Source organism: Rhinoderma darwinii, chromosome 5, assembly GCF_050947455.1.
Source record: "Rhinoderma darwinii isolate aRhiDar2 chromosome 5, aRhiDar2.hap1, whole genome shotgun sequence".
NCBI classification, from domain to species: Eukaryota; Metazoa; Chordata; class Amphibia; order Anura; family Rhinodermatidae; genus Rhinoderma; species Rhinoderma darwinii.
This window is the reverse complement of record NC_134691.1, coordinates 214332685-214359114: the sequence shown is the minus strand read 5'-3', so window position 1 is coordinate 214359114 and position 26430 is coordinate 214332685. Positions and strand designations below refer to the sequence as shown.

Sequence of the window (26430 nt, the reverse complement as noted above, 5' to 3'; positions counted from 1 at the left end):
ATGGTTTGCAAGGAACCGTCTGATTTTGCGGAGAGAGAGTGTGTCCGTCCAGGACTGCCGCAGGCTGATCCACAGCCTGCTCAGAGACTATTCCACCTGGGACAGCCCGGACGTCGATGAGGAAGAGGACTGATACTCCCCTTCCCCCCACTCTCCCTTCTTGTGTGTTGTCTTTCAATAAAGCTTCGGGCCTGTGATTTCCCCCTTCCCTATCCCCTCCTACCCACTCCCCTACCCCATCACTTGTCTGTAATGCTTTGTTGTTTGGCTTTAGTGAATGCAAGAATGTTAGTGTAGCATGTGGTGTAATGTATAGCATAGGCTAGCCTGTACTGTGTATTATACCGTCATGTTATGTTTGACGACTGTTATTATTTATTATTTGCTGCTTCATGGCTTGCGCTGCGTCGCAGTAATGTTTGTATGATGACGATTGATTGTCAATAAAGCATTTTTCAATCAAAAAATCTGTTCTTATCAGTTTAATATCTGATACGTCCCCTATCTGGGGACCATATATTAAATGGATTTTTAGAACAGGGAGATGGAAATAGAGCTTGCTCTGTCCACTCCACGCATTGACCTGGTATTGCAGTATTTCCAGGACCGGTGCACCCTTCCCTTATGTGTTGACTAAAATCAGATTCCAAAAGTGTTTTTTCTCTTTGCCATTGTTTCTGTCTTTCTGAAGGGATCTCCCCTTTTAATCCCATTATTTCAACACCTGTTGGACAATGCATTTGTACAGTCATGTGTGATAATGAGCTCATTTATTAAATGCAATTAATGAATACATTGCCACCTCTTGTTGTGTGTGTGTGTGTGTGTGTGTGTGTGTCTTCTGTGTTTCTGTGTTTCCGGCATTTCACATTGGAACAGCTCATTCACCTTCCTTGTCTTCTCTCCGCCCTCCCTCCCTCCCTCCTAGGTAAGTTAAAGAGCTGCACCTGAGCCAGCCACTGATTGATGCAGCACCACAGTCAAATAGTGGAGTGGAGTGGAGTAGGGGAACAGCAAACAGCCATTAAAGCAGCCAGCCGCCTACCCGCCACAATGGACCTACCTGTGTACACTAGGTGGATGTGATGGAATGTACTGTCGTCCCTACATTTCAAGAAGAAGTAAGAATTGCAGTTGCAACAAACCCTTGCTTGCCTACAAAGAGAGCAGCAATTTGGATTTGTTACTATGTTACCTGGAAGAATAACAAACTGTGCAAGGATGGAGGTTGTAGGAGCAAAGAGAAGTTGTCTGTAAAGTTGGTGGATGCCTATTTTCCATTTTGCAGTCCCTTGTCTCCCTCTTGTGGCCTCCTGGAGGCAAATAAATGTGCAAAAAAAAGACAGCCTGGCGGCCGGCTGTTGCAGTGTTGCCCTCTCAGGCAACACTGAGTGACTGACTGAGCCTCACAGTCTTATATAAAGTTCAGACGGAACTTTGCACGTGTCATAGTGGAGCCCTCAGGATTCCAGAGCCAGCTTTCTGACATCATAATGGGGCCTGCCTCAGAGATAAAAGCCTGGGCCCAGGCAGTGTTGTTCAGTGCTGCTCAGCAGGCAGCACAGGACTGGATTAAAGCTGATACAAGGTGTGAAGGAACAAGGGGTGGCTGTGGGCATGCACTTGCTGCCGCTGCCAGTGTTTATCTGCATGGCAGGAGGGCATTTGGGCGTTGCCAGGAAGGCGTTTTTATGTAGATTCCTCCTCTTTCAGCACTGCATTGTGGTGCAAGCAAAAGAAGCAAATCCTGTCTGGCTTCCTCTCCGGCCTTTATTCACCTCCCGCTTAGTAGCTGTAAATGTGTGTGAGCCTGCAGGGCCCCATGGAATTGCCTAGGAGTAGGCTGAATCGCTGCAAGGGGTGAACAGCAGTATGGGACAGGCTCGGGCAAGGCAAGGGCCGCTCGGGTTATCGCTTCTCGGCCTTTTGGCAAGATCAGGTGTAGTATTTCTGCATCTGGTTTTGTTGGGAGGTGTCCGGGGTACCCTGCTCCTTGGCCTTGGGGGATCGTCTCTTTTCACAGAGAGACTTCACCCCCTTGCTGCTATTTGGGGAGTGGGCTTAGCCCCCGGACAACGAGTTGCGATCGCGCCTTACCCAAAAGGTCAACCGACCTTGAGGCGTTTTCCTAAGAGCGTTCCGAGGGCGTTTATCGGGCTTCGTAGGTGTCTGGGGTACCCTAATCCTTGGCCTTGGGGGAGGGTTCCACTTAATTGTGGAATCTGAGCCCTTGCTGCTATAAGGGACAGGCTTAGCCCCCAGGCACTGAAAATGCCATTTACATTTGGTTTCGCATCCGGGGACACCCGGTTGCGCCAGTCCGTCCGCATTGAGGTGGAAGAAGGCCATCGTCAGCGGAAGAACCTTCGCTTCATTGTGGAGGTGATTCTGCTGGACTTCCTGGGGCTCAAGCGGGCGGACATCCTGTGTCTCAATGACCAGGAAAGCCGCGGTCGGTACACCATCTCCTTTACGGCCGCGGCATGCTGCGAGAATATGCACAAGAGACTATCTGATGCGGACCAGAGCGAGGAGCGGCTAAATGGACTGAACTTTTTATTCCTCTACGGGGAGGAAGAAGTCCCGCTCGTGATGTGCATGTTCAGTCCATTTGTCTCAGAGTGTGACATTGAAACCTTCCTCAGTCGTTACTGCAGGGAGGTCCGCTTCTCACACAAAATCTTGAACACCCAGAGCTTCTGGAATGGCAAAAGGAAATATTGGGTGAAGTTCCGCCAGGATCCCAATGGCATTGGAGGCTTACATCACCCACCCCAGAACTTTGCCATTGGGAAGAATCGAGGATTCTTATTTTACCCCCAGATGCCAATAGCCTGCCGGAACTGCTTGAGATATGGCCACACCAGAGAACATTGTGACCGGCCCCATGTGGTGCAGTGTAATAGGTGTGGCCAGGTTGGACACGTGGCGGCAAAATGCAGTTCCGAGGTGTTGTGCAATCTGTGCGGCATGACTGGGCATGCTTTTAAAGACTGCCCCCGCAGAGCGAAATCTGGGCCACCCAGACCAGGGCCAGAGCGGCAGTTTGCAACATGTGCAGACGCTGCTGGTAATGCCCCAAAACGAGCATTGACGACTGAGGGGTCCAGGCCAAAGTCCTTCACAGCTCCATCGGGGGGCCCACCGATGTCAGCCTCGAGGGACGGCCATAGGGATTCCACCGGGTCCAGGCAGAGCAGGAGGAATTCTGACTCTGCTGGACATAAGTTGACCGGCACCTCTGCAAACAGGTCCTCTGCTCCGCCTGCAGTGGACCCTGTTGAGGCAGTGGTTAGCGACAGGCGTCGTGCCTCCGTAGGTTCTGCAGTAGGACCCGACGCCTGTCCCAAGAGTGTGGGTATGGAGCGGAGACACTCTGTGTCAAACGAGGGCTCCATTAAGAAAACCCCAAAACATGCTGGATTGGAGCCTCGTTTTGACCATTTCCGGTCAACGGGGGGGTCGGAGCAAAGTTCCTCCACTGCGGTTGTGGAGGGGCTTGCGATGAAGGCTCCCCGTAAGCAGGCAAAGGTTGCCAAAAGTGATGGGACCTCACAGGCCCCTGTGCAGCTGCCGAGTAAAGACATCAGCAATATCTTCAGCCAGGGGCCAGAGATGGGTGAGAGCGACTTCGAGGAGATGGATAGGAGCCATTCTGCAAAGAGACAGCGAGAGGAAGAGGAGTCCGGAGTTCGGAGGAAAGCTGCCTATCGGAGTTCGGATGAGAGCAGTGTGGGGGTTGGAGCCGCCCACGTATCTGGCTCTGACCCTACCAACATTCAAGATTTATTGACCCCTCAAAAAGGGGGTCCAGATTCGCAGCTGATCTCCGAGTACGACTCTTCTGGTTCGGACTCTGACCTCAACTGAGACTATGTTGGTTCCTATCAAAGTCGCCTCACTAAATGTGAGGTCCCTAAAGGGCCCTGTTCGCAGGACTGCTTTATTTTCATTTTTAGAGACTGTGGACTTTGACCTTTGCCTGCTTCAAGAATGTGGAATCCCTAATGACTTGGAATATCAAGATCTAAAGATGGACTGGAAACTAGGCCCCTCAGTCTGGTCTGGTGGAAATGACTGTCGCTCTGCGGGGGTTGGATTGCTCTGCCGAGGTCGTTTTATCTCCATCCAAACAGTGACTGAAATCATGCCCGGCAGAGCTATTTTAATACATTTGCTTTTTAATGGAATTTTAATTCGTGTTTTAAACGTTTATGCCCCTCCTACCAAACAGGAGAGGGCAGAACTATTAGAGATTTTACCATTGTTTTGTGTTGGGTCTACCCCCCTGCTGGTGGGTGGTGATTTTAACTGTGTACGAGATGGAGAACACCGGCAGGGTGGGGATTTTAATCGAAAAATTGACCGTACTTCTTACCTGCTCAAGAATTTTATTGGTGATTTTAAATTGAAAGATTGCTGGAGGGAACTCTTGCCTGCGGACCCAGGCCCCACCTGGTCCAATGGAAGAGTGAGCTCCAGAATTGATTTTATTTTCACTTCTAATAGTTTTATTCCCAAAAAATGTTTGCTTTTAACAAATATTTTATCTGATCACAAGCTCCTTTCGGTGCACCTGGAGCTAGAGGGAGAGCAAAAAGCTTGTAGGGGTCCCTGGAGACTAAACACTACACTCCTGGAGGACCCCATCATTAAAGAGGAGTTTGTGCGGACCTACCAGTGTTGGCAGTCCCATAGAGCGCCCAGTCAGCCTATGCTACACTGGTGGGAGGGCATTAAACCCAAAATCAGAGCTTTTTTTATTCGAGCAGGTAAGAAGAAAGCAAAAGAGAAAAAACAATGGTTTTATGTTCTTAATAAACGTTTACATGTACTTTTTAAATTGAAGGAGATTGGTATGGATGTTGATGATGATATCTTAAATCTTAAAGCTGAAATAAAACATGCCATAGAAGAGAAAGGGAAACAAATAATTTTTAATTCACATGTAAAGCACCTCGAGGATGGCGAGAAGTGTTCCCGGTTCTTCTTCAAAAAGGTAATGGATAAACGAGATGTCATTTTAAACCTTGAAGGAGAAACCACTATGGTCGGCATTTTAAATTCTGCTTTTAATTTCTACCAATCTCTTTTTAACAAGAAAAATATTGATCCTTCCTTTTTAGAACATGTTCTTAATTCCCTTGATGCCAAGCTAGATATTTTAGACCAGGAAGTTTTATCCCGTAATATTACCTTGGAGGAACTTTTATTTGCTTTTAAAAGTTTTTCTAATGGGAAAGCTCCTGGGGAAGATGGTCTGCCCATCGAATTTTATCATGCTTTTTGGGAAATTTTAAAGAATGACATGTTTTTATTGTATAAGGAAGTTTTTATTACTGAAGAGCTGCCCCCTTCCTGGAGGAGGGGGATTGTGTCCTTAATTTTTAAAAAAGGTGAGAAGGACCAGTTAAAAAACTGGCGTCCTATTACTCTTTTAAACGTTGATTGTAAAATTTTAGCTAAACTAATAGCAATCCGTTTTAAACCTTTTATTCATAAATTAATCCATCCAAACCAGGTATGTGGGGTACCTGGGAGGTCAATTACTGAGTCCCTGAATATTTTACGTGACATCATTTGGTATTTTAAAGAAAGGGGTCAAAGCCTTGCTATTTTATCCTTAGATTTCGAGAAGGCTTTTGACCGGGTCTCCCATGAATATCTTTTTATGGTTCTTAAAAAGATGGCTGTTCCTGAAATTATTTTAACACGTATTAAGCTTTTATATCGATCCTGTTTTAGCCAAATTTCTATCAACGGATTTTTAACTAAAGGTGTTCCTCTTTTATCAGGGGTGAAACAGGGGTGCCCGTTGTCTCCGCTCCTTTTTATTTGTGCCATAGAACCTCTGTTCACCCTAATAAGAGATGATAAAGTCATCAGAGGCGTGCCCATACCTGGAGGAAGGGGGAACCAGGTAAAAATCCTAGGCTATATGGATGACGCCACCGTCCTATGCCCAGACGCCGCTTCTATGAGACGGGCATTGAGGAACACCGGCTTTTTTTGTGAAGCCTCTGGTTTTAAATTAAACGTTGATAAGTGTGACTGTTTTTATACTGGTGTATGGGATTCCTCTGTGACACCAGGAGTTAACATGCAGCAGGATCAGATAAAAATTTTAGGAATTGTTTTTAATCAAGAAAACGATGGGAGACCCAATTGGGATTCAGTAATTGCCAAAATGGAAAAAAAGGTTTTAATGTGGAATTTGAGAAATCTCACCATGGAGGGAAAAGTTTTAATAATTAAATCTGTTTTATTACCCATAATGCTTTATGTAGCTATGGTTTTCCCTCCAACAATTTTATATATTAAAAAAGTGACCAGGATCTGTTTTATGTTTTTATGGGGTTCCAAAATGGAAAAACTAAAACGTGATTTTATGTACAGATGTAAGGACAATGGCGGGAGAGATGTTCCTAACCTTTTTAACTTCTTTTACATTAAATACTTTTGCTTCTGTTTTAAAATGTATAATTCTGATGGTATTTTTAGCTACTTTTTAAAGTACGCTACGGGCATGATTTTTAAACGATGGTTTCGTGTCCCTTTGAATTCTCCTGTGCTTCTGTGTCCCCCAAAACAATATGCGGTGCTCGAAAAAACTGTCAGGCTCCTAGGTCTCCAAGAATTGGAGCCTGACATATTGGGGGACCAGAAAAAAGTGTCACTCTCCTGTAGGCGGCAGGAGGATACACTGGCAGTTTCAAATTTCTCACAGGCAAGGTCCAAGGTGGTGTGGCGGAACGTTTTCGGGAAATTTATGGCAAATGTGCACAAGGACCTTGCCTGGGCAATCGTTCACCAGTGCCTCCCTACTCGTGAATTCCAGCATAGGCGAGGACTGGTGGCGAGAGCCAAGTGCCCGAGAGACAGGTGTGGTGACGACGAGACGGTAATGCACCTGTTTTGGAACTGCCCATATGCACAGGAGGTTTGGAGGAAGGTAGGCCCATTGCTGAAATGGGCCTGCGGTCTTAAAGATCTTAAATTTGAATACGTGTTTTATGGTCTTTTTAACTGCCCAAGTTTTAAACAGCAAATGGTCTGTTGGATCATTTTAAACTGTTTTAAGAATGCCATCTGGAAGGTTAGGAACATTCTGCTTTTTAAACATGATTTTATTGACGTTAAAAATTGTGTGAAATATGCCCTAAGTGAAATGTATATTTATTATCTTAGGGACAAAAAGCAGCTAGGGGTAAAAGAAGCAACATCCATGTGGTGTTTGCAAATGTGGAATACCATAACATTATAAATAAAAATGGTTTTATTCTTTTATGTCTTTTATGCCCTGTATAAATTTTATCCTGCTATTGTTCTGTACTTTTATTATAACATCTGTATTACTGGTCTTATTATTATTACTTTTGTATTCATTTAAATGTATGAATATTCATGTATTATGCTGTTGATTTTATCTTGTGGTTTCAATTTTAAAAAAAGTCTGTAAAATATATTATTTTTGCCAATAAAAAACTTTGTTGAAACCTTATCTGTTCTTATCAGTTTAATATCTGATACGTCCCCTATCTGGGGACCATATATTAAATGGATTTTTAGAACAGGGAGATGGAAATAGAGCTTGCTCTGTCCACTCCACGCATTGACCTGGTATTGCAGTATTTCCAGGACCGGTGCACCCTTCCCTTATGTGTTGACTAAAATCAGATTCCAAAAGTGTTTTTTCTCTTTGCCATTGTTTCTGTCTTTCTGAAGGGATCTCCCCTTTTAATCCCATTATTTCAACACCTGTTGGACAATGCATTTGTACAGTCATGTGTGATAATGAGCTCATTTATTAAATGCAATTAATGAATACATTGCCACCTCTTGTTGTGTGTGTGTGTGTGTGTGTGTGTGTGTCTTCTGTGTTTCTGTGTTTCCGGCATTTCACATTGGAACAGCTCATTCACCTTCCTTGTCTTCTCTCCGCCCTCCCTCCCTCCCTCCTAGGTAAGTTAAAGAGCTGCACCTGAGCCAGCCACTGATTGATGCAGCACCACAGTCAAATAGTGGAGTGGAGTGGAGTAGGGGAACAGCAAACAGCCATTAAAGCAGCCAGCCGCCTACCCGCCACAATGGACCTACCTGTGTACACTAGGTGGATGTGATGGAATGTACTGTCGTCCCTACATTTCAAGAAGAAGTAAGAATTGCAGTTGCAACAAACCCTTGCTTGCCTACAAAGAGAGCAGCAATTTGGATTTGTTACTATGTTACCTGGAAGAATAACAAACTGTGCAAGGATGGAGGTTGTAGGAGCAAAGAGAAGTTGTCTGTAAAGTTGGTGGATGCCTATTTTCCATTTTGCAGTCCCTTGTCTCCCTCTTGTGGCCTCCTGGAGGCAAATAAATGTGCAAAAAAAAGACAGCCTGGCGGCCGGCTGTTGCAGTGTTGCCCTCTCAGGCAACACTGAGTGACTGACTGAGCCTCACAGTCTTATATAAAGTTCAGACGGAACTTTGCACGTGTCATAGTGGAGCCCTCAGGATTCCAGAGCCAGCTTTCTGACATCATAATGGGGCCTGCCTCAGAGATAAAAGCCTGGGCCCAGGCAGTGTTGTTCAGTGCTGCTCAGCAGGCAGCACAGGACTGGATTAAAGCTGATACAAGGTGTGAAGGAACAAGGGGTGGCTGTGGGCATGCACTTGCTGCCGCTGCCAGTGTTTATCTGCATGGCAGGAGGGCATTTGGGCGTTGCCAGGAAGGCGTTTTTATGTAGATTCCTCCTCTTTCAGCACTGCATTGTGGTGCAAGCAAAAGAAGCAAATCCTGTCTGGCTTCCTCTCCGGCCTTTATTCACCTCCCGCTTAGTAGCTGTAAATGTGTGTGAGCCTGCAGGGCCCCATGGAATTGCCTAGGAGTAGGCTGAATCGCTGCAAGGGGTGAACAGCAGTATGGGACAGGCTCGGGCAAGGCAAGGGCCGCTCGGGTTATCGCTTCTCGGCCTTTTGGCTCAGATCAGGTTTATTGCCTGGTCTGGGCCGGGGGTTCGGTCTTTCGTGGAGTCCTCTCCGACGTTTTTGGGAGCGATCACCGTGCCGTTGGGCATTCCATATCAAGATGGCAGCAGTGCGGAATACTATTCGTTTTGTGGTAAATGAGCAGAGGAGAGACGAAGTGGATACTGGGCACATCATTGAGAACATCCTTCTGGACCTGGCTGGAGTTAAGTTGGTAGAGGTATTCTGTATCCAAGCTTTCAGCAATATTGCTACGTATGATGTATCCTTTTTTGAGGCCGCCTACTGTCTAAATGTTTTTCAGTTGCTCAAGGAGAAACACATGCATGAGGCTTTAACATCTATTGAAGTGCAACCTCTTTTTTCAGCAGTGGAGAAATGTATTACCATCCACATGTATAACCCATTTCTGGATAGAAGGCTGGTCAGGGCCTTTTTAGCTCACTACTGTACCCATGTTAGAGGTGGTGTGGAGCAGAAGAATCTATGGGGAGTTTTCAATGGTGATATCAAGTACTGGGTCAGGCTGAAACCTGACTCCAGCTGTATTGGAGGAGTGATGAATCCTCCTGCTAATTTTTCAATTGGTGGTAATAAGGGGTATCTGTATTACCAAGATATGCCATGCTTTTGCAGATCATGTTTTTCCTACGGGCATACCAAAGATGCATGTAAAGGCAAGGTTTGCAGAAATTGCAAGGAAACCGGACATGAGGCTAGTGCATGTATTTCCCCATCCAGGTGTGATATTTGTGGTTTGCCTGGCCATACCTGTAGGAAATGTCCAAAGGTGTTTCCTTTCTTAGGACAAGAGAGAAGAACATGGGGCAGACAGGTGAGAACAACAAGTTCCCTTGCTGCCTCTTCTGAGGAAATTTCAGAGCCTGCTGGCAGTGTTTCTGTGTCTGCTTGTCAGGACCCAGGGAAAGCTGTATTAGGAGAGGTTCTAACCTCACATACTAACAGCATGGAGTTGGGTGTGGTCCCTCCTGCAGAGCAAAGTGTTGATGAAGCACCTGGGGTTATACCTATGGAAGGTGAAGACACAGCGCCACCTATTGGGTGTGCTTCCCCTGATGATGGTGCAAGTATGCAAATTTTGTCTTTTTCTAGCCCAGAGTCAAAAATGGAAGACTCAGCTAAAGTGGAGTGGTCAATATCGGAGGAGGACGAGAAGGAGGCCAGGATGCCTAGTGCCACTAGTGCGGAAATCTTCCATAAAGTTGTCTCAAAAAGGGGGAAGTCTGGAAAAGCGGTGAAGAGACTGAAGATAGGCTTGTTGGAAGATTCGGCTCATGCAAATCCTTTCTCATTGTTGGACAGTGACTCTAGTTCTAGCCCTAAGTCATCTGAGGTGGCCTCAGAAGTACCCAGCTCTCCTGGGGAAGGTTTCCTCAGTGAAGTCAATGTGGCGAATCTGGAAAGAGCGATGTATTTCCCTGGGACGTGATATGTTCTGGTTCTTCATGGCTTTCCATTGCACTAACCATACTATGCCCGCATGTCTTTGAGATTAAAAATTGTCTCACAAAATGTACGGGTGTTCTCCTCTGCTCACAAGCGTACTGCAGTCCTGGACTTTTTGGCCTCTAAGGGCAGCGACATTGTTTGCGTACAAGAATGTGGTTTATCAAAAATGCCTAGGAAAGAAGAATGGAAGTTTGGGGAAGCAATTTGGTCTTTTTCTTCCACAAATAGGAATGATGGAATTGGTATCCTCTTCAAAAATAATGAGTTTGTCATCAAACAGACTCAAATTATACAGGAAGGAAGATGTGTCTGCGTGTTACTAGCCTATAAGGGGTGGCAGTTTAGGCTAATCAATATCTATGGCCATGCTGTGAAAACTGATAGGTTGGCACTTTTTGATAGTTTAAAATTTTTTCTACACGGTAAAGTTCCTGTCATTATTGTTGGTGACATTAACTGTATCCTGGAGAAGCAGGCCCGAGCTGGGTCCACAGAGTCTAATGTGGATGTCACTGGAGTTTTGTGGAATAAAATTTTGCAGGACTTTGCTTTGCAGGACGCTGTCACCAGGAAACCAGGTCCATTTACCTATCATGCCGATGACGGAAGAACGGATTCTCGTCTGGATTTTTTCTTTTTTTCTACCTCTGCAATGAAATGTGTAGATTATGCGCAGGAGAGAGTGTGGTTTTCAGATCACGAGTGTTTGTTGGGGGTTTTTGTTATAAATAATTTATTTTATGGTAGAGGGGTATGGAAGATGAATGTCAGTTTTCTGTGTGATGAAAGGGTAAAAACTAGGTTTGGGAAAAAATATGGTTTTTGGGCTAGAAAGAAAAGTTCTTTCTCTAATGTGTGTGAATGGTGGGTATGGGTGAAAAAAAAGATTGGTGGGTTTTTTAGACAGATAGGATATAGAAGAGCGAGAAGGAAAAGATTGCAATATTTACGCTTTAACATGCGGATGACGTTCCTTCAACAATGTAAAAATTTGGGTATGGATGTAAGACACGATTTGGAAAAAACAAAAAAAGATATTAAGGAGTGGTTCCGAGAAAAAGGGAAAGAAATAATATTTAGGTCTAAGGTGGAGGTTAGAGATAATCACGAGAAATGTACTAGATTTTTCTTTAAAAAAATGTGTGGTGGAAAAAGTGGAATGAATGTGTTACTGGATAAGGATGATAAAGAGGTGTTTGGTAAGGATGTGATTGATGTGGTGTCTGATTTTTATAAACAACTGTATGATGTGAAGAAGTGTGATTTGGGTGATGATGAGGAGTTTCTGGATATTGTGTGTAATTTTGTTCCTGAAAGTGAATGTGAGTCTTTGCTTGGTGAGATTATGGATGGTGAAATAAAGGATGTGGTGGGAAGTATGGCTAAAAATAAGTCTCCAGGGATCGATGGAATACCAGCTGAGTTCTATGGGAAATATTGGGACATAATTGGGAAGGATGTTATAGATGTTATGAGAGTGTTGTTTTCTGGGACGAATATGTGTGATGTGATGAAGAAGGGTATGGTAGTTCTGTTGCATAAAAAAGGAGATAAGAGGCGTTTAGAAAACTGGCGACCAATTACTTTGCTGAATACGGATTATAAAATTTTTGCCAAGCTGATTGCGAATCGTATGAGAAATGTGATTGGGTGTGTGATTGATGAGGATCAGGTATGTGCGGTACCAAAAAGGAAATTGCATGAGAATATGGCGTTGGTGCGGGATATGCTTGAGGATTGTAAGGGTCGGAATAAGAAGGTGATTGTGTGTGCGTTAGATTTTGAGAAAGCGTTTGATCGTGTGGCGCATGTGTTTTTGTTTAAAGTGTTAGAGAGAATGGGTTTTCCGGTTCAGTTTGTGAGTTTGTTGAAGAATTTATACGCGAATGCAAAGAGTTGTGTGCAGGTGAATGGGTTTTTTTCCGAATCATTTAGTATTATGTCTGGTGTGCGACAGGGTTGTCCGTTGTCTCCCATCCTATTTATTTGTGCGATTGAACCATTGTTGCAAATGATTAGAAATGATAAGGTTGTGAAAGGTTTGGTGGTGCCCGGGTGTGATGGAAAACGTGTGAAAGCTTTGGGATATATGGATGATATTTGTGTATTGTGTGATTCTGTGTATGATATGTCCAGAGTGAAGTTGATTGTAAACATGTTTTGTATTGCGTCTGCTTTTAAAATAAATTGGGGTAAGAGCAAATTTAAATTTTTTTTCAGTAATGAGCGAGTGAGTGATTCTGATATGGAACAGGTGGATGGTGTGAAAATTTTGGGTATTGTGTTTGATGATGAGTTGAAAGGGAGAGAAAGTTGGGATGAGTTAGGTGGTAGGATTGTGAGAAAGTTGGAAATGTGGAGAATGAGGGATCTTTCTTTTTCGGGGAAGGTTTTAATTGTCAAAAGTATTATTCTACCTATGATTTTATATGTTGCTCTGGTTTTTCCTCCTGCTGTTGATATGTTAAAAAAAGTGAATAGAGTTTTGTTCCTTTTTTTATGGGGGAGCGGGATTGAGAAGGCAAAGAGAGAAATTCTAATGAAAAGCAGACGAAATGGAGGCCTTGATTTCCCAAATTTGGAGATCTTCATTGGAATTAATTGTGTACGGTTTTTTGTAGAGCTTTTATTTAAAGAATCCAAGGCTTCCAGAATGTCGAAGTATCTAGCTGGAACGGTGATTCAGCGTCTAAGGTGGGAAAAACGTAATTTATGTAAACCAATTGCTTTTCAGTGCACAGGGTGGTATTTGTATGTTGAAAAATTTATTAAAAAGTTCCAGCTAGAGGATGTAAGAATGGAGAGATTTTTGAGCGAAAAGAATGTTGTGAGAAGTATGTGTATGAATAATGTGATGTGTTCTGTAAATGGTTTGAATTCGATGGAGTCTAAGTCTGTGTGGAAGAAGATTGTTACGTATGATGTGTCAAATAAGCAGAAAGATTTGTTATGGATGTCGGTACATGGAGTGTTGCCTGTAAGGAGTGTGCAGAAAAGAAGAGGTTTGGTTGCATCTGAAAGGTGTCCGAGAGAAGGTTGTGGGGATGATGAGGATGTGAGTCATGTGTTTTGGTCGTGTAAGCATGCAAAGGATGTTTGGAAAAAGTTGAGTGGGTTGTGCGAAGAATTGACTGGTTTGAAGAGTTTGACGTATGAAATTGTCTTGTTTGGTTTGTGTAGTTTGGGTAGTGAAAAGGATAGAGTGTTGTGGATTTTTTTGACTTGTGTGAAAGAGGTATTGTGGAATACGAGGAATTTGAATGTGTATAAAAGAGAAGTATTTGAGATGGAGGATGTGGTTAGTATGGTATTGGCTAAATTGTATTTTTATTATAAATGGGATCTAGAAAAAGGTATGGATGCGGAAGGGATATGGCGAATGTTAAAATGGAGGTATTTAGTTTGAGGAATTTTGTTTGACTTATCTTGTATTTGATGGAAAAATAAAATAATGAACCAGAGTGATGAGATTTTTTGAAAAATAGAGAGGTGGTTTGAACAACTACAGTTCTCGGTTTTATTCAAAAAAACCTGAATGGTTTAATAAAAAAAAAAAAAAAAAAAAAAAAAAAATCTGTTCTTATCAGTTTAATATCTGATACGTCCCCTATCTGGGGACCATATATTAAATGGATTTTTAGAACAGGGAGATGGAAATAGAGCTTGCTCTGTCCACTCCACGCATTGACCTGGTATTGCAGTATTTCCAGGACCGGTGCACCCTTCCCTTATGTGTTGACTAAAATCAGATTCCAAAAGTGTTTTTTCTCTTTGCCATTGTTTCTGTCTTTCTGAAGGGATCTCCCCTTTTAATCCCATTATTTCAACACCTGTTGGACAATGCATTTGTACAGTCATGTGTGATAATGAGCTCATTTATTAAATGCAATTAATGAATACATTGCCACCTCTTGTTGTGTGTGTGTGTGTGTGTGTGTGTGTGTCTTCTGTGTTTCTGTGTTTCCGGCATTTCACATTGGAACAGCTCATTCACCTTCCTTGTCTTCTCTCCGCCCTCCCTCCCTCCCTCCTAGGTAAGTTAAAGAGCTGCACCTGAGCCAGCCACTGATTGATGCAGCACCACAGTCAAATAGTGGAGTGGAGTGGAGTAGGGGAACAGCAAACAGCCATTAAAGCAGCCAGCCGCCTACCCGCCACAATGGACCTACCTGTGTACACTAGGTGGATGTGATGGAATGTACTGTCGTCCCTACATTTCAAGAAGAAGTAAGAATTGCAGTTGCAACAAACCCTTGCTTGCCTACAAAGAGAGCAGCAATTTGGATTTGTTACTATGTTACCTGGAAGAATAACAAACTGTGCAAGGATGGAGGTTGTAGGAGCAAAGAGAAGTTGTCTGTAAAGTTGGTGGATGCCTATTTTCCATTTTGCAGTCCCTTGTCTCCCTCTTGTGGCCTCCTGGAGGCAAATAAATGTGCAAAAAAAAGACAGCCTGGCGGCCGGCTGTTGCAGTGTTGCCCTCTCAGGCAACACTGAGTGACTGACTGAGCCTCACAGTCTTATATAAAGTTCAGACGGAACTTTGCACGTGTCATAGTGGAGCCCTCAGGATTCCAGAGCCAGCTTTCTGACATCATAATGGGGCCTGCCTCAGAGATAAAAGCCTGGGCCCAGGCAGTGTTGTTCAGTGCTGCTCAGCAGGCAGCACAGGACTGGATTAAAGCTGATACAAGGTGTGAAGGAACAAGGGGTGGCTGTGGGCATGCACTTGCTGCCGCTGCCAGTGTTTATCTGCATGGCAGGAGGGCATTTGGGCGTTGCCAGGAAGGCGTTTTTATGTAGATTCCTCCTCTTTCAGCACTGCATTGTGGTGCAAGCAAAAGAAGCAAATCCTGTCTGGCTTCCTCTCCGGCCTTTATTCACCTCCCGCTTAGTAGCTGTAAATGTGTGTGAGCCTGCAGGGCCCCATGGAATTGCCTAGGAGTAGGCTGAATCGCTGCAAGGGGTGAACAGCAGTATGGGACAGGCTCGGGCAAGGCAAGGGCCGCTCGGGTTATCGCTTCTCGGCCTTTTGGCTAAGATCAAGTGTAGTATCTGTTCTTATCAGTTTAATATCTGATACGTCCCCTATCTGGGGACCATATATTAAATGGATTTTTAGAACAGGGAGATGGAAATAGAGCTTGCTCTGTCCACTCCACGCATTGACCTGGTATTGCAGTATTTCCAGGACCGGTGCACCCTTCCCTTATGTGTTGACTAAAATCAGATTCCAAAAGTGTTTTTTCTCTTTGCCATTGTTTCTGTCTTTCTGAAGGGATCTCCCCTTTTAATCCCATTATTTCAACACCTGTTGGACAATGCATTTGTACAGTCATGTGTGATAATGAGCTCATTTATTAAATGCAATTAATGAATACATTGCCACCTCTTGTTGTGTGTGTGTGTGTGTGTGTGTGTGTGTCTTCTGTGTTTCTGTGTTTCCGGCATTTCACATTGGAACAGCTCATTCACCTTCCTTGTCTTCTCTCCGCCCTCCCTCCCTCCCTCCTAGGTAAGTTAAAGAGCTGCACCTGAGCCAGCCACTGATTGATGCAGCACCACAGTCAAATAGTGGAGTGGAGTGGAGTAGGGGAACAGCAAACAGCCATTAAAGCAGCCAGCCGCCTACCCGCCACAATGGACCTACCTGTGTACACTAGGTGGATGTGATGGAATGTACTGTCGTCCCTACATTTCAAGAAGAAGTAAGAATTGCAGTTGCAACAAACCCTTGCTTGCCTACAAAGAGAGCAGCAATTTGGATTTGTTACTATGTTACCTGGAAGAATAACAAACTGTGCAAGGATGGAGGTTGTAGGAGCAAAGAGAAGTTGTCTGTAAAGTTGGTGGATGCCTATTTTCCATTTTGCAGTCCCTTGTCTCCCTCTTGTGGCCTCCTGGAGGCAAATAAATGTGCAAAAAAAAGACAGCCTGGCGGCCGGCTGTTGCAGTGTTGCCCTCTCAGGCAACACTGAGTGACTGACTGAGCCTCACAGTCTTATATAAAGTTCAGACGGAACTTTGCACGTGTCATAGTGGAGCCCTCAGGATTCCAGAGCCAGCTTTCTGACATCATAATGGGGCCTGCCTCAGAGATAAAAGCCTGGGCCCAGGCAGTGTTGTTCAGTGCTGCTCAGCAGGCAGCACAGGACTGGATTAAAGCTGATACAAGGTGTGAAGGAACAAGGGGTGGCTGTGGGCATGCACTTGCTGCCGCTGCCAGTGTTTATCTGCATGGCAGGAGGGCATTTGGGCGTTGCCAGGAAGGCGTTTTTATGTAGATTCCTCCTCTTTCAGCACTGCATTGTGGTGCAAGCAAAAGAAGCAAATCCTGTCTGGCTTCCTCTCCGGCCTTTATTCACCTCCCGCTTAGTAGCTGTAAATGTGTGTGAGCCTGCAGGGCCCCATGGAATTGCCTAGGAGTAGGCTGAATCGCTGCAAGGGGTGAACAGCAGTATGGGACAGGCTCGGGCAAGGCAAGGGCCGCTCGGGTTATCGCTTCTCGGCCTTTTGGCTAAGATCAAGTGTAGTATCTGTTCTTATCAGTTTAATATCTGATACGTCCCCTATCTGGGGACCATATATTAAATGGATTTTTAGAACAGGGAGATGGAAATAGAGCTTGCTCTGTCCACTCCACGCATTGACCTGGTATTGCAGTATTTCCAGGACCGGTGCACCCTTCCCTTATGTGTTGACTAAAATCAGATTCCAAAAGTGTTTTTTCTCTTTGCCATTGTTTCTGTCTTTCTGAAGGGATCTCCCCTTTTAATCCCATTATTTCAACACCTGTTGGACAATGCATTTGTACAGTCATGTGTGATAATGAGCTCATTTATTAAATGCAATTAATGAATACATTGCCACCTCTTGTTGTGTGTGTGTGTGTGTGTGTGTGTGTGTCTTCTGTGTTTCTGTGTTTCCGGCATTTCACATTGGAACAGCTCATTCACCTTCCTTGTCTTCTCTCCGCCCTCCCTCCCTCCCTCCTAGGTAAGTTAAAGAGCTGCACCTGAGCCAGCCACTGATTGATGCAGCACCACAGTCAAATAGTGGAGTGGAGTGGAGTAGGGGAACAGCAAACAGCCATTAAAGCAGCCAGCCGCCTACCCGCCACAATGGACCTACCTGTGTACACTAGGTGGATGTGATGGAATGTACTGTCGTCCCTACATTTCAAGAAGAAGTAAGAATTGCAGTTGCAACAAACCCTTGCTTGCCTACAAAGAGAGCAGCAATTTGGATTTGTTACTATGTTACCTGGAAGAATAACAAACTGTGCAAGGATGGAGGTTGTAGGAGCAAAGAGAAGTTGTCTGTAAAGTTGGTGGATGCCTATTTTCCATTTTGCAGTCCCTTGTCTCCCTCTTGTGGCCTCCTGGAGGCAAATAAATGTGCAAAAAAAAGACAGCCTGGCGGCCGGCTGTTGCAGTGTTGCCCTCTCAGGCAACACTGAGTGACTGACTGAGCCTCACAGTCTTATATAAAGTTCAGACGGAACTTTGCACGTGTCATAGTGGAGCCCTCAGGATTCCAGAGCCAGCTTTCTGACATCATAATGGGGCCTGCCTCAGAGATAAAAGCCTGGGCCCAGGCAGTGTTGTTCAGTGCTGCTCAGCAGGCAGCACAGGACTGGATTAAAGCTGATACAAGGTGTGAAGGAACAAGGGGTGGCTGTGGGCATGCACTTGCTGCCGCTGCCAGTGTTTATCTGCATGGCAGGAGGGCATTTGGGCGTTGCCAGGAAGGCGTTTTTATGTAGATTCCTCCTCTTTCAGCACTGCATTGTGGTGCAAGCAAAAGAAGCAAATCCTGTCTGGCTTCCTCTCCGGCCTTTATTCACCTCCCGCTTAGTAGCTGTAAATGTGTGTGAGCCTGCAGGGCCCCATGGAATTGCCTAGGAGTAGGCTGAATCGCTGCAAGGGGTGAACAGCAGTATGGGACAGGCTCGGGCAAGGCAAGGGCCGCTCGGGTTATCGCTTCTCGGCCTTTTGGCTAAGATCAAGTGTAGTATCTGTTCTTATCAGTTTAATATCTGATACGTCCCCTATCTGGGGACCATATATTAAATGGATTTTTAGAACAGGGAGATGGAAATAGAGCTTGCTCTGTCCACTCCACGCATTGACCTGGTATTGCAGTATTTCCAGGACCGGTGCACCCTTCCCTTATGTGTTGACTAAAATCAGATTCCAAAAGTGTTTTTTCTCTTTGCCATTGTTTCTGTCTTTCTGAAGGGATCTCCCCTTTTAATCCCATTATTTCAACACCTGTTGGACAATGCATTTGTACAGTCATGTGTGATAATGAGCTCATTTATTAAATGCAATTAATGAATACATTGCCACCTCTTGTTGTGTGTGTGTGTGTGTGTGTGTGTGTGTCTTCTGTGTTTCTGTGTTTCCGGCATTTCACATTGGAACAGCTCATTCACCTTCCTTGTCTTCTCTCCGCCCTCCCTCCCTCCCTCCTAGGTAAGTTAAAGAGCTGCACCTGAGCCAGCCACTGATTGATGCAGCACCACAGTCAAATAGTGGAGTGGAGTGGAGTAGGGGAACAGCAAACAGCCATTAAAGCAGCCAGCCGCCTACCCGCCACAATGGACCTACCTGTGTACACTAGGTGGATGTGATGGAATGTACTGTCGTCCCTACATTTCAAGAAGAAGTAAGAATTGCAGTTGCAACAAACCCTTGCTTGCCTACAAAGAGAGCAGCAATTTGGATTTGTTACTATGTTACCTGGAAGAATAACAAACTGTGCAAGGATGGAGGTTGTAGGAGCAAAGAGAAGTTGTCTGTAAAGTTGGTGGATGCCTATTTTCCATTTTGCAGTCCCTTGTCTCCCTCTTGTGGCCTCCTGGAGGCAAATAAATGTGCAAAAAAAAGACAGCCTGGCGGCCGGCTGTTGCAGTGTTGCCCTCTCAGGCAACACTGAGTGACTGACTGAGCCTCACAGTCTTATATAAAGTTCAGACGGAACTTTGCACGTGTCATAGTGGAGCCCTCAGGATTCCAGAGCCAGCTTTCTGACATCATAATGGGGCCTGCCTCAGAGATAAAAGCCTGGGCCCAGGCAGTGTTGTTCAGTGCTGCTCAGCAGGCAGCACAGGACTGGATTAAAGCTGATACAAGGTGTGAAGGAACAAGGGGTGGCTGTGGGCATGCACTTGCTGCCGCTGCCAGTGTTTATCTGCATGGCAGGAGGGCATTTGGGCGTTGCCAGGAAGGCGTTTTTATGTAGATTCCTCCTCTTTCAGCACTGCATTGTGGTGCAAGCAAAAGAAGCAAATCCTGTCTGGCTTCCTCTCCGGCCTTTATTCACCTCCCGCTTAGTAGCTGTAAATGTGTGTGAGCCTGCAGGGCCCCATGGAATTGCCTAGGAGTAGGCTGAATCGCTGCAAGGGGTGAACAGCAGTATGGGACAGGCTCGGGCAAGGCAAGGGCCGCTCGGGTTATCGCTTCTCGGCCTTTTGACAAGATCAGGTGTAGTATTTCTGCATCTGGTTTTGTTGGGAGGTGTCCGGGGTACCCTGCTCCTTGGCCTTGGGGGATCGTCTCTTTTCACAGAGAGACTTCACCCCCTTGCTGCTATTTGGGGAGTGGGCTTAGCCCCCGGACAACGAGTTGCGATCGCGCCTTACCCAAGAGGTCAACCGGCCTTGAGGCGTTTTTCTAAGAGCGTTCCGAGGGCGTTTATCGGGCTTCGTAGGTGTCTGGGGTACCCTAATCCTTGGCCTTGGGGGAGGGTTCCACTTAATTGTGGAATCTGAGCCCTTGCTGCTATAAGGGACAGGCTTAGCCCCCAGGCACTGAAAATGCCATTTACATTTGGATTTGCATCCGGGGACACCCGGTTGCGCCAGTCCGTCCGCATCGAGGTGGAAGAAGGCCATCGCCAGCGGAAGAACCTTCGCTTCATTGTGGAGGTGATTCTGCTGGACTTCCTGGGGCTCAAGCGGGCGGACATCCTGTGTCTCAATGACCAGGAAAGCCGCGGTCGGTACACCATATCCTTTACGGCCGCGGCATGTTGCGACAACATGCACAAAAGATTGTCTGATGCGGACCAGAGTGAGGAGCGGCTAAATGGACTGAACTTTTTATTCCTCTACGGGGAGGAAGAAGTCCCGCTCGTGATGTGCATGTTCAGTCCATTTGTCTCAGAGTGTGACATTGAAACCTTCCTCAGTCGTTACTGCAGGGAGGTCCGCTTCTCACACAAAATCTTGAACACCCAGAGCTTCTGGAACGGCAAAAGGAAATATTGGGTGAAGTTCCGCCAGGATCCCAATGGCATTGGAGGCTTACATCACCCACCCCAGAACTTTGCCATTGGGAAGAATCGAGGATTCTTATTTTACCCCCAGATGCCAATAGCCTGCCGGAACTGCTTGAGATATGGCCACACCAGAGAACATTGTGACCGGCCCCATGTGGTGCAGTGTAACAGGTGTGGCCAGGTTGGACACGTGGCGGCAAAATGCAGTTCCGAGGTGTTGTGCAATCTGTGCGGCATGACTGGGCATGCTTTTAAAGATTGCCCCCGCAGAGCGAAATCTGGGCCACCCAGACCAGGGCCAGAGCGGCAGTTTGCAACATGTGCAGACGCCGCTGGTAATGCCCCAAAACGAGCATTGACGACTGAGGGGTCCAGGCCAAAGTCCTTCACAGCTCCATCGGGGGGCCCACCGATGTCAGCCTCGAGGGACGGCCATAGGGATTCCACCGGGTCCAGGCAGAGCAGGAGGAATTCTGACTCTGCTGGACATAAGTTGACCGGCACCTCTGCAAACAGGTCCTCTGCTCCGCCTGCAGTGGACCCTGTTGAGGCAGTGGTTAGCGACAGGCGTCGTGGCTCCGTAGGTTCTGCAGTAGGACCTGACGCCTGTCCCAAGAGTGTGGGCATGGAGCGGAGACACTCTGTGTCAGACGAGGGCTCCATTAAGAAAACCCTAAAATATGCTGGATTGGAGCCTCGTTTTGACCATTACCGGTCAACGGGGGGGTCGGAGCAAAGTTCCTCCACTGCGGTTGTGGAGGGGCTTGCGATGAAGGCTCCCCGTAAGCAGGCAAAGGTTGCCAAGAGTGATGGGACCTCACAGGCCCCTGTGCAGCTGCCCAGTAAGGACATCAGCGATATCTTCAGCCAGGGGCCAGAGATGGGTGAGAGCGACTTCGAGGAGATGGATAGGAGCCATTCTGCAAAGAGACAGCGAGAGGAAGAGGAGTCCGGAGTTCGGAGGAAAGCTGCCTATCGGAGTTCGGATGAGAGCAGTGTGGGGGTTGGAGCCGCCCACGTATCTGGCTCTGACCCTACCAACATCCAAGATTTATTGACCCCTCAAAAAGGGGGTCCAGACTCGCAGCTGATCTCCGAGTACGACTCTTCTGGTTCGGACTCTGACCTCAACTAAGACTATGTTGGTTCCTATCAAAGTCGCCTCACTAAATGTGAGGTCCCTAAAGAGCCCTGTCCGCAGGACTGCTTTATTTTCATTTTTAGAGACTGTGGACTTTGACCTTTGCCTGCTTCAAGAATGTGGAATCCCTAATGACTTGGAATATCAAGATTTAAAGATGGACTGGAAACTAGGCCCCTCAGTCTGGTCTGGTGGAAATGACTGTCGCTCTGCGGGGGTTGGATTGCTCTGCCGAGGTCGTTTTATCTCCATCCAAACAGTGACTGAAATCATGCCCGGCAGAGCTATTTTAATACATTTGCTTTTTAATGGAATTTTAATTCGTGTTTTAAACGTTTATGCCCCTCCTACCAAACAGGAGAGGGCAGAACTATTAGAGATTTTACCATTGTTTTGTGTTGGGTCTACCCCCCTGCTGGTGGGTGGTGATTTTAACTGTGTACGTGATGGAGAACACCGGCAGGGTGGGGATTTTAATCGAAAAATTGACCGTACTTCTTACCTGCTCAAGAATTTTATTGGTGATTTTAAATTGAAAGATTGCTGGAGGGAACTCTTGCCTGCGGACCCAGGCCCCACCTGGTCCAATGGAAGAGTGAGCTCCAGAATTGATTTTATTTTCACTTCTAATAGTTTTATTCCCAAAAAATGTTTGCTTTTAACAAATATTTTATCTGATCACAAGCTCCTTTCGGTGCACCTGGAGCTAGAGGGAGAGCAAAAAGCTTGTAGGGGTCCCTGGAGACTAAACACCACACTCCTGGAGGACCCCATCATTAAAGAGGAGTTTGTGCGGACCTACCAGTGTTGGCAGTCCCATAGAGCGCCCAGTCAGCCTATGCTACACTGGTGGGAGGGCATTAAACCCAAAATCAGAGCTTTTTTTATTCGAGCAGGTAAGAAGAAAGCAAAAGAGAAAAAACAATGGTTTTATGTTCTTAATAAACGTTTACATGTACTTTTTAAATTGAAGGAGATTGGTATGGATGTTGATGATGATATTTTAAATCTTAAAGCTGAAATAAAACATGCCATAGAAGAGAAAGGGAAACAAATAATTTTTAATTCACATGTAAAGTACCTCGAGGATGGCGAGAAGTGTTCCCGGTTCTTCTTCAAAAAGGTAATGGATAAACGAGATGTCATTTTAAACCTTGAAGGAGAAACCACTATGGTCGGCATTTTAAATTCTGCTTTTAATTTCTACCAATCTCTTTTTAACAAGAAAAATATTGATCCTTCCTTTTTAGAACATGTTCTTAATTCCCTTGATGCCAAGCTAGATATTTTAGACCAGGAAGTTTTATCCCGTAATATTACCTTGGAGGAACTTTTATTTGCTTTTAAAAGTTTTTCTAATGGGAAAGCTCCTGGGGAAGATGGTCTGCCCATCGAATTTTATCATGCTTTTTGGGAAATTTTAAAGAATGACATGTTTTTATTGTATAAGGAAGTTTTTATTACTGAAGAGCTGCCCCCTTCCTGGAGGAGGGGGATTGTGTCCTTAATTTTTAAAAAAGGTGAGAAGGACCAGTTAAAAAACTGGCGCCCTATTACTCTTTTAAACGTTGATTGTAAAATTTTAGCTAAACTAATAACAATCCGTTTTAAACCTTTTATTCATAAATTAATCCATCCAAACCAGGTATGTGGGGTACCTGGGAGGTCAATTACTGAGTCCCTGAATATTTTACGTGACATCATTTGGTATTTTAAAGAAAGGGGTCAAAGCCTTGCTATTTTATCCTTAGATTTCGAGAAGGCTTTTGACCGGGTCTCCCATGAATATCTTTTTATGGTTCTTAAAAAGATGGCTGTTCCTGAAATTATTTTAACACGTATTAAGCTTTTATATCGATCCTGTTTTAGCCAAATTTCTATCAACGGATTTTTAACTAAAGGTGTTCCTCTTTTATCAGGGGTGAAACAGGGGTGCCCGTTGTCTCCGCTCCTTTTTATTTGTGCCATTGAACCTCTGTTCACCCTAATAAGAGATGATAAAGTCATCAGAGGCGTGCCCATACCTGGAGGAAGGGGGAACCAGGTAAAAATCCTAGGCTATATGGATGACGCCACCATCCTATGCCCAGACGCCGCTTCTATGAGAAGGGCATTGAGGAACACCGGCTTTTTTTGTGAAGCCTCTGGTTTTAAATTAAACGTTGATAAATGTGACTGTTTTTATACTGGTGTATGGGATTCCTCTGTGACACCAGGAGTTAACATGCAGCAGGATCAGATAAAAATTTTAGGAATTGTTTTTAATCAAGAAAACGATGGGAGACCCAATTGGGATTCAGTAATTGCCAAAATGGAAAAAAAGGTTTTAATGTGGAATTTGAGAAATCTCACCATGGAGGGAAAAGTTTTAATAATTAAATCTGTTTTATTACCCATAATGCTTTATGTAGCTATGGTTTTCCCTCCAACAATTTTATATATTAAAAAAGTGACCAGGATCTGTTTTATGTTTTTATGGGGTTCCAAAATGGAAAAACTAAAACGTGATTTTATGTACAGATGTAAGGACAATGGCGGGAGAGATGTTCCTAACCTTTTTAACTTCTTTTACATTAAATACTTTTGCTTCTGTTTTAAAATGTATAATTCTGATGGTATTTTTAGCTACTTTTTAAAGTACGCTACGGGCATGATTTTTAAACGATGGTTTCGTGTCCCTTTGAATTCTCCTGTGCTTCTGTGTCCCCCAAAACAATATGCGGTGCTCGAAAAAACTGTCAGGCTCCTAGGTCTCCAAGAATTGGAGCCTGACATATTGGGGGACCAGAAAAAAGTGTCACTCTCCTGTAGGCGGCAGGAGGATACACTGGCAGTTTCAAATTTCTCACAGGCAAGGTCCAAGGTGGTGTGGCGGAACGTTTTCGGGAAATTTATGGCAAATGTGCACAAGGACCTTGCCTGGGCAATCGTTCACCAGTGCCTCCCTACCCGTGAATTCCAGCATAGGCGAGGACTGGTGGCGAGAGCCAAGTGCCCGAGAGACAGGTGTGGTGACGACGAGACGGTAATGCACCTGTTTTGGAACTGCCCATATGCACAGGAGGTTTGGAGGAAGGTAGGCCCATTGTTGAAATGGGCCTGCGGTCTTAAAGATCTTAAATTTGAATACGTGTTTTATGGTCTTTTTAACTGCCCAAGTTTTAAACAGCAAATGGTCTGTTGGATCATTTTAAACTGTTTTAAGAATGCCATCTGGAAGGTTAGGAACATTCTGCTTTTTAAACATGATTTTATTGATGTTAAAAATTGTGTCAAATATGCCCTAAGTGAAATGTACATTTATTATCTTAGGGACAAAAAGCAGCTAGGGGTAAAAGAAGCAACATCCATGTGGTGTTTGCAAATGTGGAATACCATAACATTGTAAATAAAAATGGTTTTATTCTTTTATGTCTTTTATGCCCTGTATAAATTTTATCCTGCTATTGTTCTGTACTTTTATTATAACATCTGTATTACTGGTCTTATTATTATTACTTTTGTATTCATTTAAATGTATGAATATTTATGTATTATGCCATTGATTTTATCTTGTGGTTTCAATTTTAAAAAAAAGTCTGTAAAATATAATATTTTTGCCAATAAAAAACTTTGTTGGAACCTTATCTGTTCTTATCAGTTTAATATCTGATACGTCCCCTATCTGGGGACCATATATTAAATGGATTTTTAGAACAGGGAGATGGAAATAGAGCTTGCTCTGTCCACTCCACGCATTGACCTGGTATTGCAGTATTTCCAGGACCGGTGCACCCTTCCCTTATGTGTTGACTAAAATCAGATTCCAAAAGTGTTTTTTCTCTTTGCCATTGTTTCTGTCTTTCTGAAGGGATCTCCCCTTTTAATCCCATTATTTCAACACCTGTTGGACAATGCATTTGTACAGTCATGTGTGATAATGAGCTCATTTATTAAATGCAATTAATGAATACATTGCCACCTCTTGTTGTGTGTGTGTGTGTGTGTGTGTGTGTGTCTTCTGTGTTTCTGTGTTTCCGGCATTTCACATTGGAACAGCTCATTCACCTTCCTTGTCTTCTCTCCGCCCTCCCTCCCTCCCTCCTAGGTAAGTTAAAGAGCTGCACCTGAGCCAGCCACTGATTGATGCAGCACCACAGTCAAATAGTGGAGTGGAGTGGAGTAGGGGAACAGCAAACAGCCATTAAAGCAGCCAGCCGCCTACCCGCCACAATGGACCTACCTGTGTACACTAGGTGGATGTGATGGAATGTACTGTCGTCCCTACATTTCAAGAAGAAGTAAGAATTGCAGTTGCAACAAACCCTTGCTTGCCTACAAAGAGAGCAGCAATTTGGATTTGTTACTATGTTACCTGGAAGAATAACAAACTGTGCAAGGATGGAGGTTGTAGGAGCAAAGAGAAGTTGTCTGTAAAGTTGGTGGATGCCTATTTTCCATTTTGCAGTCCCTTGTCTCCCTCTTGTGGCCTCCTGGAGGCAAATAAATGTGCAAAAAAAAGACAGCCTGGCGGCCGGCTGTTGCAGTGTTGCCCTCTCAGGCAACACTGAGTGACTGACTGAG

General features: G+C 44.9%; 5 non-coding genes and 2 pseudogenes across 5 annotated transcripts; all 7 read left to right on the top strand.

The window, feature by feature from the left end:
• The first annotated feature begins 445 nt into the window (after positions 1-445).
• On the top strand, positions 446-620 carry LOC142653744 (U2 spliceosomal RNA; annotated as a pseudogene).
• A 6842-nt stretch (positions 621-7462) lies between these two features.
• LOC142653948 (U2 spliceosomal RNA) lies at positions 7463-7654 on the top strand. The gene has a single exon (XR_012848784.1). It is a non-coding gene; the product is annotated as a U2 spliceosomal RNA (small nuclear RNA).
• Positions 7655-13952: 6298 nt separating this feature from the next.
• On the top strand, positions 13953-14168 carry LOC142654169 (U2 spliceosomal RNA; annotated as a pseudogene).
• A 1290-nt stretch (positions 14169-15458) lies between these two features.
• LOC142653424 (U2 spliceosomal RNA) lies at positions 15459-15649 on the top strand. The gene has a single exon (XR_012848355.1). It is a non-coding gene; the product is annotated as a U2 spliceosomal RNA (small nuclear RNA).
• A 1290-nt stretch (positions 15650-16939) lies between these two features.
• Positions 16940-17130, top strand: LOC142653423 (U2 spliceosomal RNA). The gene has a single exon (XR_012848354.1). It is a non-coding gene; the product is annotated as a U2 spliceosomal RNA (small nuclear RNA).
• A 1290-nt stretch (positions 17131-18420) lies between these two features.
• Positions 18421-18611, top strand: LOC142653422 (U2 spliceosomal RNA). The gene has a single exon (XR_012848353.1). It is a non-coding gene; the product is annotated as a U2 spliceosomal RNA (small nuclear RNA).
• Positions 18612-25457: 6846 nt separating this feature from the next.
• Positions 25458-25646, top strand: LOC142654017 (U2 spliceosomal RNA). Its single transcript, XR_012848830.1, has one exon. It is a non-coding gene; the product is annotated as a U2 spliceosomal RNA (small nuclear RNA).
• Positions 25647-26430: the final 784 nt, after the last annotated feature.